The following is a 17,270-nucleotide window of genomic DNA, read 5'->3' on the forward strand; positions in this document are numbered from 1 at the left end:
GAAACGGGGCACTCACTCATAGACCGCTTAACTACTTAGTTTAAGGGTAAATTGTTCAATCAAATATTTGCCTCGACAACCACTATTCGGAAACCCAACCGGAAAACTACCAGTGACGAATGACTGCTTCCAGCAAATATCTCGTCAGACATGGAATATCACTGACCTGTAAGTATGACTGAATAACTTCTTATTTAAAGTATAAAAATATGTATATCGCTCAGAAGATACAAGAAAAAAAAACATAGCAAGCAATAATACACTTGAAGAAGTTAAGCATACCTTATTGAGACAAAACAAAAGCATGGCTGATCTACAGCATGCACCACCTAGTGTTCAAGCATGCATTTACATACAAACACAGCGAAGAAGTTAGCAAAAAAAGTGTACATTGACTTATTCAGTAGAAATGGCATGGTGAAATGCAAAACATAAAAAAAGCAAGTAACAATGGGCGCTTTATTTATGAATCGCGTTCTACGTCATCGCTTGAAGATAGCGTCGTGGCCTTACAATACATTCGCATTGCCGTTGGCATGGTTAGATGTATGCATGGTTAGTGAACTATAACTTTAACGAAAGCGAAGAGCTTAACATTTGCAACTGCTTGTTCTCCCGCTGCTCTTCTGCCCAGCAACTATTTTACGCGTTACCGTGGTTACAGGACAGCTGTGCGCGAAAACACACTGCCGAGTCTCGCCTGTTGAGGATTCACCCGCAAATTAGCTCGCCTTGTGCCTTTCATTCTCTCAGCGGTAGAATCTGCGCCAAAGGGCGTCCCGACGGGAGCAATATTGGGCGCGTGGCTGTCTGCGAGAGGTTGCTCTGGTAGAACTGGGTATTGTTGCTGTGCCGTGCGAAGGATTCATTACGTGCGTCATGATTCCCGCCTGGGTCACCGAATTTACTGTATCTCCTTTTCATCGCGTCGTTGCAAAACAGCCCCGTAGGACCACAGCCGCGACTCCACTAAGGCAGAGGACTAGACCCAGCCCTTTTGCGCGGTACTTATTTCGCGCAGCGAGTGTTTCTTGTGAGATTAAATTTCACCAGTGGAGCGCGAAAGAAAACAGATACAGACGAAGACAATTTCTTGTCGTAGTTTAATAGCGACATTGAGGATCGTTGGCTGCCAAACAGCCCGCCATCTACCCCAATAAGATGTAGTTCGTAAATTGGGCCTAAACGTACATTTCCTCGGCTGGTAGGTTCATAATCGATGCATACATTTATTGGCGTCATTGACCACCGCGCAAGGAGGCTGTTTTATGGCCGGCAACAGGATACCTTATTTTTGTGGTTCTGTAGTGTATGCACTGCATTTCAGATATATCACGAAATCCTTTCATGCCCCTGCCCCTTAGCGGATAGTCTTCGCGTCGTGGCGTAATTGTCAAAACGCGCGCGTACACGAGCACGTCGCAAACAAGGTTCTTTATGCATAGGAAAGAACTCGCGAAGTTTATGAAAGTCAAATACGTTCCCAGGAAGAATACAATGTTTCTACAGGAGGCAAAGACTAAAGGTGAAACATCTGACGAGGTCACCCCCCCCCCCCCCCCTTGTCGCATTGTCCCATAAACTTCTATGTCATTATCTGGGTTCATTAGCAATCATGATGACATAACATAACGTGACACATATATAAGACATACATAACATGACATTTTACCAAGCTTTTCAGAGCCATGCGTGACTCGGGGTAATTTGCATATTGTGGAAAGAGAGATCTTGCTTCCTGGGGTGATACGTAAAGTCGGTGTAGTGTCACCGACTTCCTAACGAAAGCCTAGAGATAGCAATGGGGCACGTGCTAGTCTCCTAGACTTCTCCCCAATCGAAACCAATCCTTGCAGCCAGTGAACACTTTCAACCAAAAGCAAAATATTCGATATCGTGATTTAGCAACTTGTACTCTGATGCAGCACTTTAGCCTCCAAGCTACTACAAAATGCTATTCATAATATAATAACACTGCCTCTTCTCGGCCAATATATCGAAATTTTTTTTTTAGCTAAATCCACTTGCATTCTCAAGAAAAGCCTTCAAGGAATAGTCCAGCAAATATATAGCCATGACATACAATGATTACTCACTTTCACGTGATTCTCTACTGAATGCGCAAAGATAATGCATGGCTACTGAATCATATCAGAAGGTGTAATTATAAAATTTGTTTCCAAGAAATATTTCACTTGCGTTTTGACCGTGCCAGTTTCATGTCAAGTTATCCTGATATGCTGCCTAGCCCACTAATGAAAGAGGGGCTGATGGGTGTTTTTGGTATAAAGATGGTGCTACATGAACGATAGCCACTGGCCGACCCTTCAGTGCAGGCGGTTACTCTCTCTGAGCGCCTCTGCTAGAAATACAAAAGGCGCTGTCACTATTCTATCAGTTCTCAGTAGCGTAGAATGAGATAACAAAATTCACCACCTCCTTTTGCACTAATCACCTTTTTTTTTCTGGAACACAACATGTTGCTCACACGCAATAAATTATTCATTCCGTTCCGCCTGATAATGTTCTCTGAATTAATGCACGGGTATTATAGACGCAGTCGTGGAGGAAGGAAAGGACAATGAGGGGCATTGAGCGATGGGATTAAAGCCGCACTAGTCGACCCAACACATGATCGTCATGTCAGAGCGTGTGGTAGGTCTTAGTTATCCGGCCTTGAAGGCACTGCTACGACAGGGCAACCCAACAAGTAAATAAAGAGCTCGACGAAAACTCGTCTGGTCGGGATTGCTCGCAGTCAATGGTAAAACGGACGCCGTCGAAACAACCCAACAGGTGTTGCATCGCTTAAGAACAGCCAGGAGCAAAACATTCCCTTCCAATACGCTGAGCTTAAAAGGTCACGTGTTAAGCCGACACTGCGAGGGAAAGCGCCTTCACGGAGAGTTGACTCGCCAAGGCTGAGGACATGACGTAGTGATAACTCCTGGTTTACTTCCTTCCGCTATGAAAGCATTCCAGCGCATGGGCATGGAGGCATAAGGCATAAGTGCGCACAGAATCTTGCAGGAAACGCCGGCGATAACGTGTGTCGCAGTAATAAGGCTGCTGGGATATACGCATTCATCTCGCGTTAAGGTTTTTGGTAATCTTCGTATTTCTAAGCAGCAGGTGGTTTGTCTTGTGAACTGTACGCTTCCTTTTCGTTCCCCACTGTCGTAAGCAATGAAACATGCCCAACACATCAGCATGGAAGGATAAAAATAAACATTGCCGGCATCCTAGATGCCAAGCGGGACATTGTCTATGAAATATACCAGAGCATGTGGCTGCACCGTGACAGTAAACGAAGCATTCTATATATATCTAAGTGTTCTGCAAAAAGTTCGCTTTCATAAGAGCGGCCGGCCATGGTTATTTACCAGGGTATTCTCTTGTGTTATTATTATTACTATTCAGATCGCACATATATTAGTACTAGGAAGAAGAAGAAAACTATAGAAGAAGTAATATGCTCGGATGGTTTCAGTGACCACAGATTACTGAATGTATCCATCAGTATCCCGTTACCATTTACAGGTATCTTAAGTAAGACAATTCGTGACTACAACAAAGGAAATTATGAAGTAATCATCATTGAGCTAGAATCATTTCTTGAACATCATTTCCTACCTTCATTCCACACCAGGTCTGTTCATGATAACTGGGTCATCTTCCGAGATAAGTTATGCGCATTGGTTGAGCAGAACATTCCTTTAATCAGAATAACTGAAGACAAAAGCAAACCGTGGTTCACTAAGTCCCTTCATCTACTCAGAAACAAAAAGAAACGTTCATACAGAACTGCAAAACGAACCGGCACCCCGTCAGCTTGGGAAAGGTACCTTAACTGTTTAAGTTCTTACTGCCCCGCTCTCAATGTAGCCAAAAAAATATTTTTCCCAAGACCTTCCTTCACTACTCAAATCTAATCCCAGAAAGTTCTGGCAAATCTTATCTCCTGAACGCAATACTAATGACATCTCGTTACACAATAAAGAAAACAACACTCCTATTCCTAACAGTGAGTGCGCTCAAGTTTTTAATAAATTTTTCTCATCCGTATTCACAAAAGAAAGTATTACTAATTTGCCCATTGTTGCCGACCTAGATTACCGGTACATGGAACCTATTAACATTACTATTGATGGTATTGTTCAACTTATTAATAACTGGAAGGTTTCATCTTCAGCAGGTATTGACAATATTAATTCTAAATTACTAAAAAATACAGTATCAGTATCTAGCAAGTTTTTATTTCACATTTTTCATCAATCATTAATGACAGGTCAGATACCCCAAGATTGGAAAACAGCCAAAGTCATACCCATTTTCAAAGACGCTGACAAGAACTTAACTGAGAACTACCGACCGATATCACTAACGTGCATATGCTGCAAAATGATGGAACATATTATTGCATCTCATATTTACCAACATCTAGAATCGAACAACTTCTTTTTTCATAATCAACATGGTTTCAGGAGAGGTTTGTCGTGCGAAACGCAACTGCTTGAATTTACGACAGATTTACATTTTAACATGGACTCAAACCTTCAAACTGACAGCATCTTTCTAGATTTTTCTAAAGCTTTTGACCGCGTAGCTCATTGTCGCCTGTTTTTGAAGTTATCATCATTAAAACTTAATTCACTAACACTATCCTGGCTTCGAAATTTTCTTTCTAACAGGCAGCAGTTTACTTTCGCTAACAGCTTCTCCTCGCCCCTTTCAGATGTTTCATCCGGTGTACCACAAGAAAGCGTTCTTGGTCCCTTACTCTTTCTGATATACATTAATGACATACCCAATAACTTATCATCATGCATGCGCATTTTCGCTGACGACTGCATTATCTATCGTTCTATTAACACCTCCGATGACCACCTTATCCTCCAAAATGATCTTAACGAAATCACTAATTGGTGTGACACCTGGCTAATGACTCTAAACTCATCAAAATGTAAAGTGATGTCCTTCACCCGCAAACGCAATAACTTGGACTATTCTTACTGTATTAAAAATGTCCCATTATCTCGGACCTCATCATTTAAATATCTAGGCGTTAATCTTTCAACAAACCTCTCCTGGACTTCCCACATTACTACCATCTGTGCCAGTGCTTCTCGATCACTGGGTTACCTGCGACGTAACCTTCGGAACTCACCTCCACTTATCCGCAAACTGGCATATCAAACATTTGTTCGCCCTCGACTTGAGTTCGCCGCTCCAATCTGGTCTCCCCATCAAAATTACCTAATTACCATGCTGGAATCAATCCAAAATAGAGCCGCACGTTTCATTTCCCGAAATTATAACTACCGTTCTAGCGTAACTCAAATAAAGATTCACCTATCACTTCAGCTACTAAGTAATCGTCGCGACATAGCCCTTTTGTCATTATTTAATAAATACGCCCACCACACTAACAAACATTCCTTACACCTAGAAACGCCATCGCACACGTCGCACAGATTATACAATCATCATAGCTTGACGCGCATCTATGGTAAAACAGAAGCATTTAACTCGTCTGCAATTCCACGTGCCATTCGGCTCTGGAACAACCTCCCCGACAACATAGTTTTGGAAACTGACCGTGATAAATTCAAGAGCTCACTGAACTCGCTTAACCCATGTTAACCATTAATATCACACTCACTGCTCTGTATTATTTCTTTGCCTTTTTCTTGCAGTGTTATACGTTGTTACTAACTTATATTGTTCCTTTTTATTGTAATCATATGCAGCTTTATGTAGCTAATATGTTTCATGACTTTTAGGCTGTGCACTTGGCTGCTGTTTTCACTTGTTATTGTTGTTAATTGTATGTACTTGATTGTATGCCCCCCTTACTCAATCCCCAAGAAGGGGCCTTGTAAGGTATTTTACAAATAAAATAAAATAATATAAAATAAAAGAGGCTGTTGTTGCTACGGGTAGGGAATGAGGTGTGGGTAAATAGGTGTGCGGGTTGGCGGTATGGCAAAGAAGCAAGAGCTAATGCTAACTTTTACTATTATGTTGTCTCTTGAGTCAGTGTGATAACGCTATAGAAAACACCACTAAAGGCAATGCCTTATTAGAGAGAACGTAAACATAACTCCGCATTGCCTCGACCACGGAAGCGCATTTCTTGAAGAAGGGTTGTTGATCCTTCTTTATTACAAGACAACTCAACATTTATATTTGTTAAATATCTTTGGCTCCTTTGTGAGGACTTTGTCAATTCCGCTGGGTCAGTTTGACCTTACCTTGAACCCTTCTCTTCCTCTCTGTCTCAGGCATTTCTGCTGGATTACTCCGGCGGGCATCTGTATGGAGAAAATCGTTTATTACTACTAGGGATCTCTTCGTCGATGGTACTGGTGTTTTGTTTAAGCGCTCCAGTTACCATTTTAGATATTTTTGGTTATTGCTTCTTCAAGCCGAGCTATTATCACCATCATTTCCTGCTGCAAATACACAAGCACAAGAAATTTGTTGAGTGAAGCAAATTTACTTGTCTTGAGGATGTCTCAAGAACAAATATAAAGCATCCCATCCTCCATCAAAATAAAATGCGCTTTTCATGACGCCTGCGACGAATTTTTTTGGATAGCCTCAAAGCGTCAATCTCTCAATGAAAAATGTTAGCGTTATAACACAGAACAGGTTTGCAGCGTCCCACTGCAGCATCACACCAAAGTGAGAGCGCTCATTAAACCGAATCAGTAAATACACTGAAATGCTATTAACGTTATAGTGCACGATCAGTATAAGAACTTAACACTGTCTCTATTCCCAAGCTTGTTTGAAAGCTGTGAAATTCCCTATGCTCGATTTAGGTTAATATATGTTCACATTGCGCATTGACTCTCAGGGTCTCTTCCACGCTTCCGTATATTGGTGGCTTTCCATTTACCAATCGTCTATTCCTTTCGTATTTCGAAAATTTGGCGAAGCTAAATACCAACATAAGGTTACACGAATTCGCAGTGGGGATGATTCGAAACACAAGGTCAGTTATCAAACAATAGCGCATAGTGAATCTAGTATGCATAAGGTCGAGAAACCGGCCACAGCGTCGCTATGGTCCATTACATCATGATCTATTAAAAAAACGAGTTTGGTGATTGAGTGCTCCTTTGCAATATTTTGAAAGTGCTTTCTTCAAACATTAGTACGCAAGGAATGTTTTCGCTCATTTTTAACAGGCAAGGCCCCACAGGTCGACGAAAATGCAAAGGGGAAATAAAAAGTTACCGTTTTGCACTAAAAACTAAATATCGACGGCCAAAGCAGGGAAATTGACAACGCGAAGGAAAGTTCGTACTATTACGGGCCGTCAAAATGGCAGTAAACGTTCGACTACTAAATAATTGACTCGCCACCCCGGCCCTGATAAAGTGAAGATCAAGCGAAGCTGTTGAAAACCACCGCTACAACTGTTGAGACGCGTATTCAGTGCTTTAGTGCTTTGGAGGAATGGTAATGTAGAGCAATGGTAGTAATGGTAGTTTTGGCAGGGCACCGCCGCTTCTCCTTTCCCTTTTCCGCACCTCGTATTTATGCTGCTCCTCGGGAGTCCTTACAATGTGTTGCATACCCATAGCGGCGTTACAGCAGCAACAAAACAATTTTAAAACATTGTGGGGTTTTACGTGCCAAAACTCCGATCTCTTTATGAGGCACACCGTAGTGGGGGACTCCGAAAATTTGGACCACCTGGGGTGTTTAAGGTGCGCCTAAACCCAAATACATGGGTGTTTTCACATTTCGCCCACATAGAAATGCAGCCGCCATGGCTGGTATTCGATCCCGCGACCTCGTGCTGAGCAGCCCAACAACACAGCCACTAAGCAACCAAGTCGGGTGATGAACTCGGGTGCCAGGACGGTGCTTTTAGGTACGAAAGGCTAAAGCCATCATTACCCACGTCACAAGCTGCCGTCGCCGTGGCAGCTTGCTTAACAGTCACCTTTACCGGGGACCCTATGTCAGAAGCGCCACGTGCTTCGTATTGTTGTCAGAAGCGCCTTATCATCGGTTATGTGGTTCGAACGCTTGTTTCGCGCTTGTTCGTTATTGAAAAGAATGCTGTTATGCACATTGTATGCGTTATCTCCAAGAATGTATGCACTTTTGGCTTCACTCTGCTGAGTGCTTGAAGCCTCTGCATTACCAGATTACCATTGCTCCTGCTTTACACTGCCGCCGCGATCAGCCCTCCTTTTTGCGAGCGCACGCGGACTTGAAAAATTCCGAGCACCGACAGTCTAGCAGCTTGTGAACAACACAAGCGTCGTGTTTTCCACTTCCACGTCCGTTTCTGCATGCTTTACCCCTTCTTTGCATTATGAATCCTTACCAACTAGCTCAGCTTTCTGTCGTTCTAAGGCTAACAGCTTCACTGTAATAAAATTAACATGCATGGTGTCAAGGGCGCGCAGAAAAACGTTATATCGCACTCCATGGCCGCAAACAGTTGCTATCAGAAGCGAGATGTGCGCGTTTGAAGGGCGGGGGAGAGGGCGCAGGCTAGTGTGCATCTCTACTAGAGCTTCGGTGGCTAAGCGTGGCCGCACAAGTCTTACCATGGAGGCAGTGGGCGCTGGAGTCGTGTGCACTGTGTTCTCGCGCGCCTACATCGCATTGAAGGGAGGAGCTGCACGTAGGTGAACTTGCTCGCTGCTGCTGCCGCTCTTCCTCACGCCAGCGTTCTGGTAGCTGGAGCCAGCGCTCATCGGATGAGATGTCTTCATGTTGGCCTTTGCGCCCATGACAATGTCGCCGTTAAGTTAGCTAGCAAGCGAATGTTTGCAGCCGTTTAAACATCTCATAAGACTACTAACCTCGCTTTGTACAGGTGTCTAATAATTTAATATGGCGATCAGTGCTTCGCCCGTCGGGCGAAACTGTCACTGTTTTTGTCAACAGTTGACTGGTAGGCAGGGGAGTGCTTGTGCTGATGTTAGCTGTAAGAACCATAGCAAAGTCAATCTTCGAGATGCCCCCCCCCCTTCCTAAGCACGTAACGCAAACCAGATTTAGTACACAGAACAGGGCTTAGAGAGTAATTGCCGAATTTACCTGTCTATGTCGTTAAACACTACACCAAAATGTGAAAAATTTGCTGCATTTTGCTTCCACACCTCCCTGTTTTAGCCTATATTACGTTTTTCTTTCTTTTCTTCAGCCCTACTCTCCAAATAATGGGTTAGCAGAAAAAAGAGTTTAGGCCCTTTTTGGGCGTCATTTTTCTAAAAGCTAAAGAGAAGATGTGTTCACGATCAAGCAAGCTTTGCGAGCCTGTGTGCTAGGGCACCGGAAGTACTTCGCGTACATGCAAGCGAACCGCTGTGGACGGCTTTAGATAAATTGCGTTATAATTCGAAAAGCTAAGGCTGCTTCCTCTACACTTTATTTTTAGTTATTTTGCCTTATGGCGAAGCTGAAACTTTAACGAGCGTCGGAAAGACGTCTTTCTTTTGTTATGTTTTTTTGCGGCAACAACTTTCCTCGAACATCTCACGCCCCTCATTTGCGGCTTCGTTGTGAAAGAGGCTACGGGCCTTTAGACCGAATATGGGAAGCACGAAAGAGACTGTCCTAACAAGCGCATCGTTATAAAGGCAAGATAACGAAGGGGCGACAGGTCTATGAACGAGTTCTATAATGTCGCGATAAGACATGCTACATACAGAACAAACCTTTAACCCACTGGTAAAATACTCCTACTGATAAACTGCAACCAAAACTTTCTTAGGAAAAATCACGTTTTGTTGGAGGGCTTTGGAGAAGGTCGCTTCCGAGTCTTGCATTATACATCTAAATTGGATCGTCCAACTGAGCCGTTACCGTAGCGTATTTTCTAGTCTTTCCTTGATTTTTGCGAGTAGGCGTCTGCCATCATGGCTGCGTTTGCCTACCATGCGCTTTGTATTGAATTGAAGCAGTTTTAGCGAACGTTCAGAGGTGCAGTACTGGTATTGAAAGAAATGCGCCATACGCACTCCAAATTATCCGTTTACAATTTAGAGTACTTATCTTTATGGCTTTGTTGGCGTGGCATGGTCCGTTGCTTAAAATATATATATATATATATATATATATATATATATATATATATATATATATATATATATATATATATATATATATATATATATATATATACAGGCAAGTGGCACTACTGCTTCAGACGACAGATTTAGGTCTCCTTAGTTATGCTTCACTATTTGTTATTTCTTTAACAGACGCCAAGATAAATGGCTTGCCGATACATTGGCGAAACGCATTTGCACTTGAACTTCAGTACGTTGTCTGCATTGTAAAAGCAGAATCAAGAAATGTAGGAACTTCACGGTCTGTGCTCATTCCTTTATTTTCCCCAAATGGTCATGTCCGAAGTCAAAGAAGGCCCAGAGAGTTGTTCTAAACGTGTTTTGATAAATAGAACACGCTCTCTGCCTATATTAACTCACCCATACCAGATTGTGATGGGAAACTTCTTGCGGTCTACTTTCTTCCTTACCTCTCCCTTATTTCCTTCCTCTCTAAAAAATGGTGTTTCGTTTATATGCCGGTGAAGTAGAGGTAGCTTGTAAAGAATATTGCTGGTGAGGACACTGCGAAGTATTGGAATAGGTGCCAAAGATGTAAGAATGTTAGAACGCGAATTTCTCAAGCCAGAGCGAATGAAACCTTGATCGAAGCCTCGAGCAGCAGCCGTCGATCGCATAGCGAAGGCAGGGCGCAGAGGTATCAATGTGCCGCCCATCTTATCTTTAGCTGAACACGTGCTTTCTTCTGTTCAGCAGAAGTATCAACCCCATTTCGTTGATAGCGGCCAAGGTGCAATATATAGCCGACATTGTTCAGCAAACAACATAACGAGTTCTAGAGATGTAAGCAAGCATGCACTCACGTATTTCTTTAAACGCGACGACCTCATGGAGTTAAGGTCAAACTGCACGTACGCGTGCCGGTGCGACAGAGCTCGCGCACTCGCGCTTTGCGTTTGCCGCACACCTCGAGAGTAATGGCCGTTTGAAGCTACAAGGCGCGCGTCAGCGCCCGTCCACTTGGCTCACGTTCTCACCTTGGTAAACATCGTCTCGTATATTTGTGAGGCAGCCGGAGCACCGGTATTCGTCTGGAGAAGATAGACAGTTTCATAATAATATTTGTCGCCTTACCTACATTAAGCGCAATCACGTTTGCTGGACGTTTTGGTGTGCGACCCTTCAAGAACTTCAGTTTAACATCCGGGAGCGCAAACGCAAGGAATCGTAGTTGCGCATGCTGGTAAAGAGTAATTTCGCGCAATGAGAAAATGCAACAGTCATGGAACCTTTCGCTTCCAGATCAGGAGACCGAGCATGGTGCAACACGTACGCGGTGACAAGCTCCGCAAGCGCCGACATAGAAATCTTGACATCGTAATTTGCGTAGGGTTCAATCGCAGCTTGTTGCGTTGGTCTCGTCGAGGGTTTGAGGTCATAATCATGTTGTGTCATCACAGTCCTAAAAATGTTCTGTCCTGTCCTCTAGGGCATCGTACTATAGACATGAGTGGAAGCATAGTATTACTGCATCTTTGGTAAACACAACACTGATGTCCACAACACTGATGACACAACACTGACACAAAACTGACAACTGTCCACAACACTGATGAAATCGCGCTTGAGGAATTATTGCTAAAAGCGTCTTTCGCCCGCAGATAGTGTCCGCTCCTGCTCTTTTGGCGCTGAGAACAATGATGTTTTAGGCGCCCGCGAATTATAATCCCGAACGAAGAAATAGGTGTGCTTGTTGATCTTTTCTGAAGCATAAATACCGCCGCTATTTGGTGCGGACTCCGCCTATTTGCTACCGGTGATGAGCTTGCGCTAACCGGTAGCCCTTACCGTGCCACTCACCTTTTCACCGTAGAAGCTTCACCATATCTTAACAACTTGCAAACACGCAGTAACAGAGACCTGTATCTCCACGTTGCACAAACTGAATGCTGCAGACGACAGCTTTTCACTCTGCGGGCTTTATTTGTATCGCGCGGTCTGCCGCAACTACCAGACGACATGCGCCGCTGAGAACCATTGTACTGAGCCCAGCGCCACTTTTGCGTTATGATGTGAAGTACAGAACTAGGCTCCAGACGGGTCGGTCATGTATGCCTTTTCTCTATGGATAGGTCGGCACACCTTCACCTCTAACCACAATATTCCTGTTGTTGCTATGCGGACGCGTCTTGTTAAGCTTACGGGCACCAGAATCGCAGAACAACCTCATAATTGGTCGCGCTATGCGCCCATAATTAATGTTTCAGGTGAGTTTACGGAAAGCGAAAGCCCATTCCAATAGTTCCCCACGATCGACGCGAGCATGAATGCAGCCATAACAAGAATTCACGGTGAAGCAGCAGCCATGGGTTCTGCCATGGGTGCCGCCCCCTCACCTCCTCCCCATGTTGGACAATGCTATTTCTTAGTGTGCGTAAACATTAGATACCTGTGCATGCGCCACGCTTCCACGCGCACCAACTGTTCTGCACCATCTCCGCCTGCTTGAGGCGCGTGGGTGCGAGCTTTCGCGCGCGGGCACACGTACGTGCTGTTCAGCCTTAAGTCTTCAACCTTCCTACCTTTTCCCTAGCAAACTCTTTTAACGAGCATTTTTTTTCTCTCCCATGATTTCTGTTGTTTTAGTTTGATTCTTGCTCCTCTGTTTCATAAAAACTTGCATATTTGCACAAAAAAATACTTCTTATTGGGTGAACCCTTTTTTGATGTTTTCATCCAGAAGCCGCAACTTCACACATCTCTCCCTTCTTCCCTGGACAGGTACCCCCCTCCCCCCCCCCAAAATAAAGAGAAATGTTGAGGCTGGTTTATGTATAAAATCTGAAGCACAGCTCCCTCTAATGCTTTTCAGTTTTTTTTTCTTATCATGCTACTACTGTACTAGTACTTGTTCAGGATGTACACTCATACATTTGATTGTGGCTTATCGTAAATACAGGGTGGGCCGTAAATGCAATCACAAGCTTTATTCGTAATATTCTATTGAGATCAATGAAATCTCAGGGAATCTTTTAGGGCCTTTCTCAGATGTGTTAGTAATGCAACACAAAATATTTCGTTCAATATCTCCGCTCTTGGCCTTGATCACGGCTTTCACACGTTCTGCGTGCGCTTCAGTCCTGTCTCCCGCAGGGGCGTCGGCGTCAGCAGGCGTTTGGTGTGTTGCGACACCACGTACCCGAGCACACGAGGGTTGGACCCTCCCGCGTGTAGCCGTGCGCGGCTTAGCCGTGTCAGGGGAAAGGGGGATCCTGGCGGTTGAGCCGATGTCGGGTGTTAGGACCTTTAAGGGCCCCCGGCGGAGGCAACACACCTCTTTGGCCTCTGCTTCACGTAGACGGCACCCCCGGACTGACCCACCCGGGGGAAATCGGTAGTTGCCTTTTCCTGTCTCTCTCTCCCTCTAGCCTTCGTCTTTCCCTTACTTTCCACCTTTCCTGTCTCCTTCTCTCTTCTATTTACTTCTTTCTTCTTGGCGGCAAGGGTTAACCCTGTGTGGCTATCCAACCTTGGGTACACCATATTTGGTTATAGTGGCGGCGTACGACTGGCGTAGTGCAGACTTGCATGCAAGCTCTGCCGCGTCCCCTTCGTTGGGCTCCACGGTGGGCGGTCGGCGCTGTTGCCGAATTTATTATGCCTATTCATGGAAAATTCCTTTCCCCCACTTCCTGATCGCCCCCTAAACGAGGGCGCACCGAAGTCTTTCAATTTTCGGGCAACCGAACATGTAACTTTCCCCGCTTTCACGTCGTCCACTCTGATTAATCTGGAAAGACGGTGAGAATGATCTCACCTTTTCTGGTATCGAAAACCCTGACTGAAGTCTTTGGACCTGGCTACAAAGCGTCGAAAATGGCAAGCGGCGATCTCCTACTGGAGCTTCGTGATGAGAAACAGCATGAAAAACTACCTAAACTAGTGTCCTTTGGCGATGTTCCGGTTACAGTTACCCCACACCGTACCATGAATACCACGCGCGGCGTCGTCTCCGATGCTGATTTGCTAGAGCTATCTGAAACTGAACTCCTGGAGGGCTGGAGTGATCAGAACGTCGTCAGTGTCAAACGAATTAAGATTAGGCGGGAAGGGAAAGAAATTCAGACAAAACACCTAATACTTACTTTCGGCTCTAGTGTTCTGCCCGACACCATCGAGGCCGGGTACCTCAAGATTCGTGTTAGGCCATGTGTGCCAAATCCCCTGAGATGCTTCAAGTGTCAAAGGTACGGCCACAGCTCACAGAACTGTCGAGGCCGGATGACTTGTGCCAAGTGTAGTGAACACGAACACTCCTCTGAAACATGCCAGAATACCCCACACTGTGTCAACTGTGACGGCGAGCATGCCGCGTACTCGCGATCCTGCCCGTCTTGGAAAAAAGAAAAAGAAATAGTGACCATAAAAGTAAAAGAAAATATCACTTTCAAAGAGGCACGCAGGCGGGTTTCATACCTGCCCAAGAAAAGCTTTGCCGATGTGACACGCCAGGGGGCAGCGACACAAAGGCTTCCAGCGGCTGTCCGACGCACAGTGAGTGAGTCGGCAGTTACGCCATCTGCCCCTGCGGCGGTTGCAGCTAGCGCTGCTCCGTCAACCGAGGAGAGGGGACCATCGACCCCGAAGGTGGGCGCAGCTGAGGCTGCCTCAACCTCCCAGGTCCCTTGAAGCGCTGGCAACGGCCGGCGCAGCCAAATCCCCCAGGGAGCCCCATCGACCTCCGGGCTGTTGGGTGCAGGGGTCTTGCCCTCCAAGGCGGGACTCTCCCTGGTAACTTCTCGCTCGCAAGAGCACGTGTCCGGCGCCTCACAAGAGGCAATGGACACTACACCTATTTTCAAAGCGCACCAAGCGCCTAAAGAGCGGCGAGGCTCCCTCGAACGCTCCAGAAAGGGCTGAACCCCCGTTACAGGGCCTCGAAAGAGCTCTGTAACCTAAGCGGCATCACCTCCATTTCCGTAAACACAGCACCAATTTTTCTTTAAATATGGATACACAAATCATTCAATGGAATGTCAGAGGTCTTCTTAGGAATCTCGATGATGTGCAAGAACTTATCCATAAACACAATCCAAAAGTGCTGTGTTTACAGGAAACACACTTAAAATCAAAATACACAAACTTTCTTCGACAGTATGTTACGTTTCGCAGAGATCGCGATGATGCTTTCGCATCATCGGGCGGTGTTGCCATTGTTATTCAGAAAGGCATAGCGTGTCAACATTTGCAGCTACAAGCGCCGCTTGAAGCAGTGGCGGTTCGTGTTGTTCTCCTCAACAAACTTATCACTGTCTGCTCGCTCTACATACCCCCACATTACAAATTAACTAAACATGAGTTTCAGTCCTTCATAGATGAATTGCCAGAACCTTACGTTGTGCTTGGGGATTTCAATGCGCACAACTCCCTCTGGGGCGACTCTCGTATAAATGCGCGAGGTCGTCTTGTTGAACAGTTCCTTCTCTCTTCTGGTGCGTGTCTGCTGAATAAGAAGGCACCCACATATTATTCTCTCGCAAACAGAACATTTTCTTCAATTGACCTCAGCCTAGTTTCCCCGTGTATACTGCCCGAACTCGAATGGGAAGTTATCAACAATCCTTACGGAAGTGACCACTTTCCCATACTGCTAAGAACACCTACAGAGAACGAATATCCACCACAGGCTCCTAGGTGGAAGATTGACACAGCTGACTGGGAGAAATTCCGAACCCTAACTAGTATATCATGGAATGATATGTCCTCGCTAGGAATTGATGCTGCTGTTGACTATTTTACAGCCTTTATAATAGATGCCGCATCAAGATGGATATCAGAAGTAAATGGCCTGGCATGCAAACGGCGTGTCCCGTGGTGGAACGACGATTGTAGGACCGCTCGTAAAAAACAGAACAAAGCGTGGGGGTTGCTACGCGCCTCTCTCACTGCGGAGAATCTTATTAACTTTAAGAAAATAAAGTCCCAAGGCAGGAGAACCCGCCGCCAGGCTAGAAGAGAAAGTTGGGAGAAGTTTTTATCGAGTATAAATTCCTATACAGATGAGGCCAAAGTCTGGAACAAGGTTAATAGGATAAGAGGGCGACAAACATATTCACTACCTTTGGTAAACACACAGGGCGATACACTGAAAGACCAGGCAGACTCACTTGGAGAGCACTTTGAGCGAGTGTCGAGCTCAACGCACTATTCCCAATCCTTTCTTAAACATAAAGAAATAGTTGAGCGTAAGCCAATCATACGAAAATCCAGGCAGAATTAACCGTATAACCGGCCTTTCGGTATTGCCGAGTTGAGAGCTGCCTTGAACACATGCAAAAGCACTGCACCGGGACCTGACAGAGTCATGTATGACATGATCAGAAACCTACATACTGACGCACAAGTTACACTTCTTACACTATTCAACACTATTTGGGCTTCAGGATACCTCCCATCCACATGGAAAGAAGCGATTGTGGTTCCTGTTCTAAAGCAGGGAAAAGACCCTTCCTTTGCAACAAGTTATCGTCCGATAGCTCTAACAAATTGTATGTGTAAGATTTTTGAAAAAATGATAAATCGCAGACTAATTCATTTCCTTGAGCTCAACAATATGCTCGATCCTTATCAGTGTGGCTTCAGAGAAGGGCGGTCGACAACCGATCATCTGATGCGTATTGAAGGAAATATCCGCGATGCATTTATACATGGACATTATTTCCTATCGATTTTCCTTGACATGCAAAAAGCGTATGACACGGCATGGCGTTACGGGATCTTGCGAGACCTGTCGGAGATGGGAATCCGTGGAAGTATGCTGAACATAATTGAAAGCTATTTGTCGGATCGCAGTTTCTGCGTGAAAATCGGCAATGTATTGTCGCGACCTTTTATTCAGGAAACAGGTGTATTTCAGGGAGGAGTACTCAGTTGCACTCTCTTTATCGTTAAAATGAACACACTTCTTCCTTCACTGCCACCCGCCATTTTTTATTCCGTCTACGTAGATGATATACAGCTAGGCTTCAAATCTAGCAACCTTACAGTGTGTGAAAGACAAGTACAGCAGGGCTTAAACAAGGTGTCCAAGTGGGCAGACCAAAATGAATTTAAAATGAACCCGCACAAAAGCTCTTGTGTTCTCTTCACAAGAAAGAGAGGCTTGGTACCTGATCCCTGTGTAGAACTGGGTGGACAACAAATTCTCTTCAAGAAAGAGCACAA

Source organism: Dermacentor variabilis, chromosome 10 (genome assembly GCF_050947875.1).
Source record: "Dermacentor variabilis isolate Ectoservices chromosome 10, ASM5094787v1, whole genome shotgun sequence".
In the NCBI taxonomy this organism is placed as follows: domain Eukaryota; kingdom Metazoa; phylum Arthropoda; class Arachnida; order Ixodida; family Ixodidae; genus Dermacentor; species Dermacentor variabilis.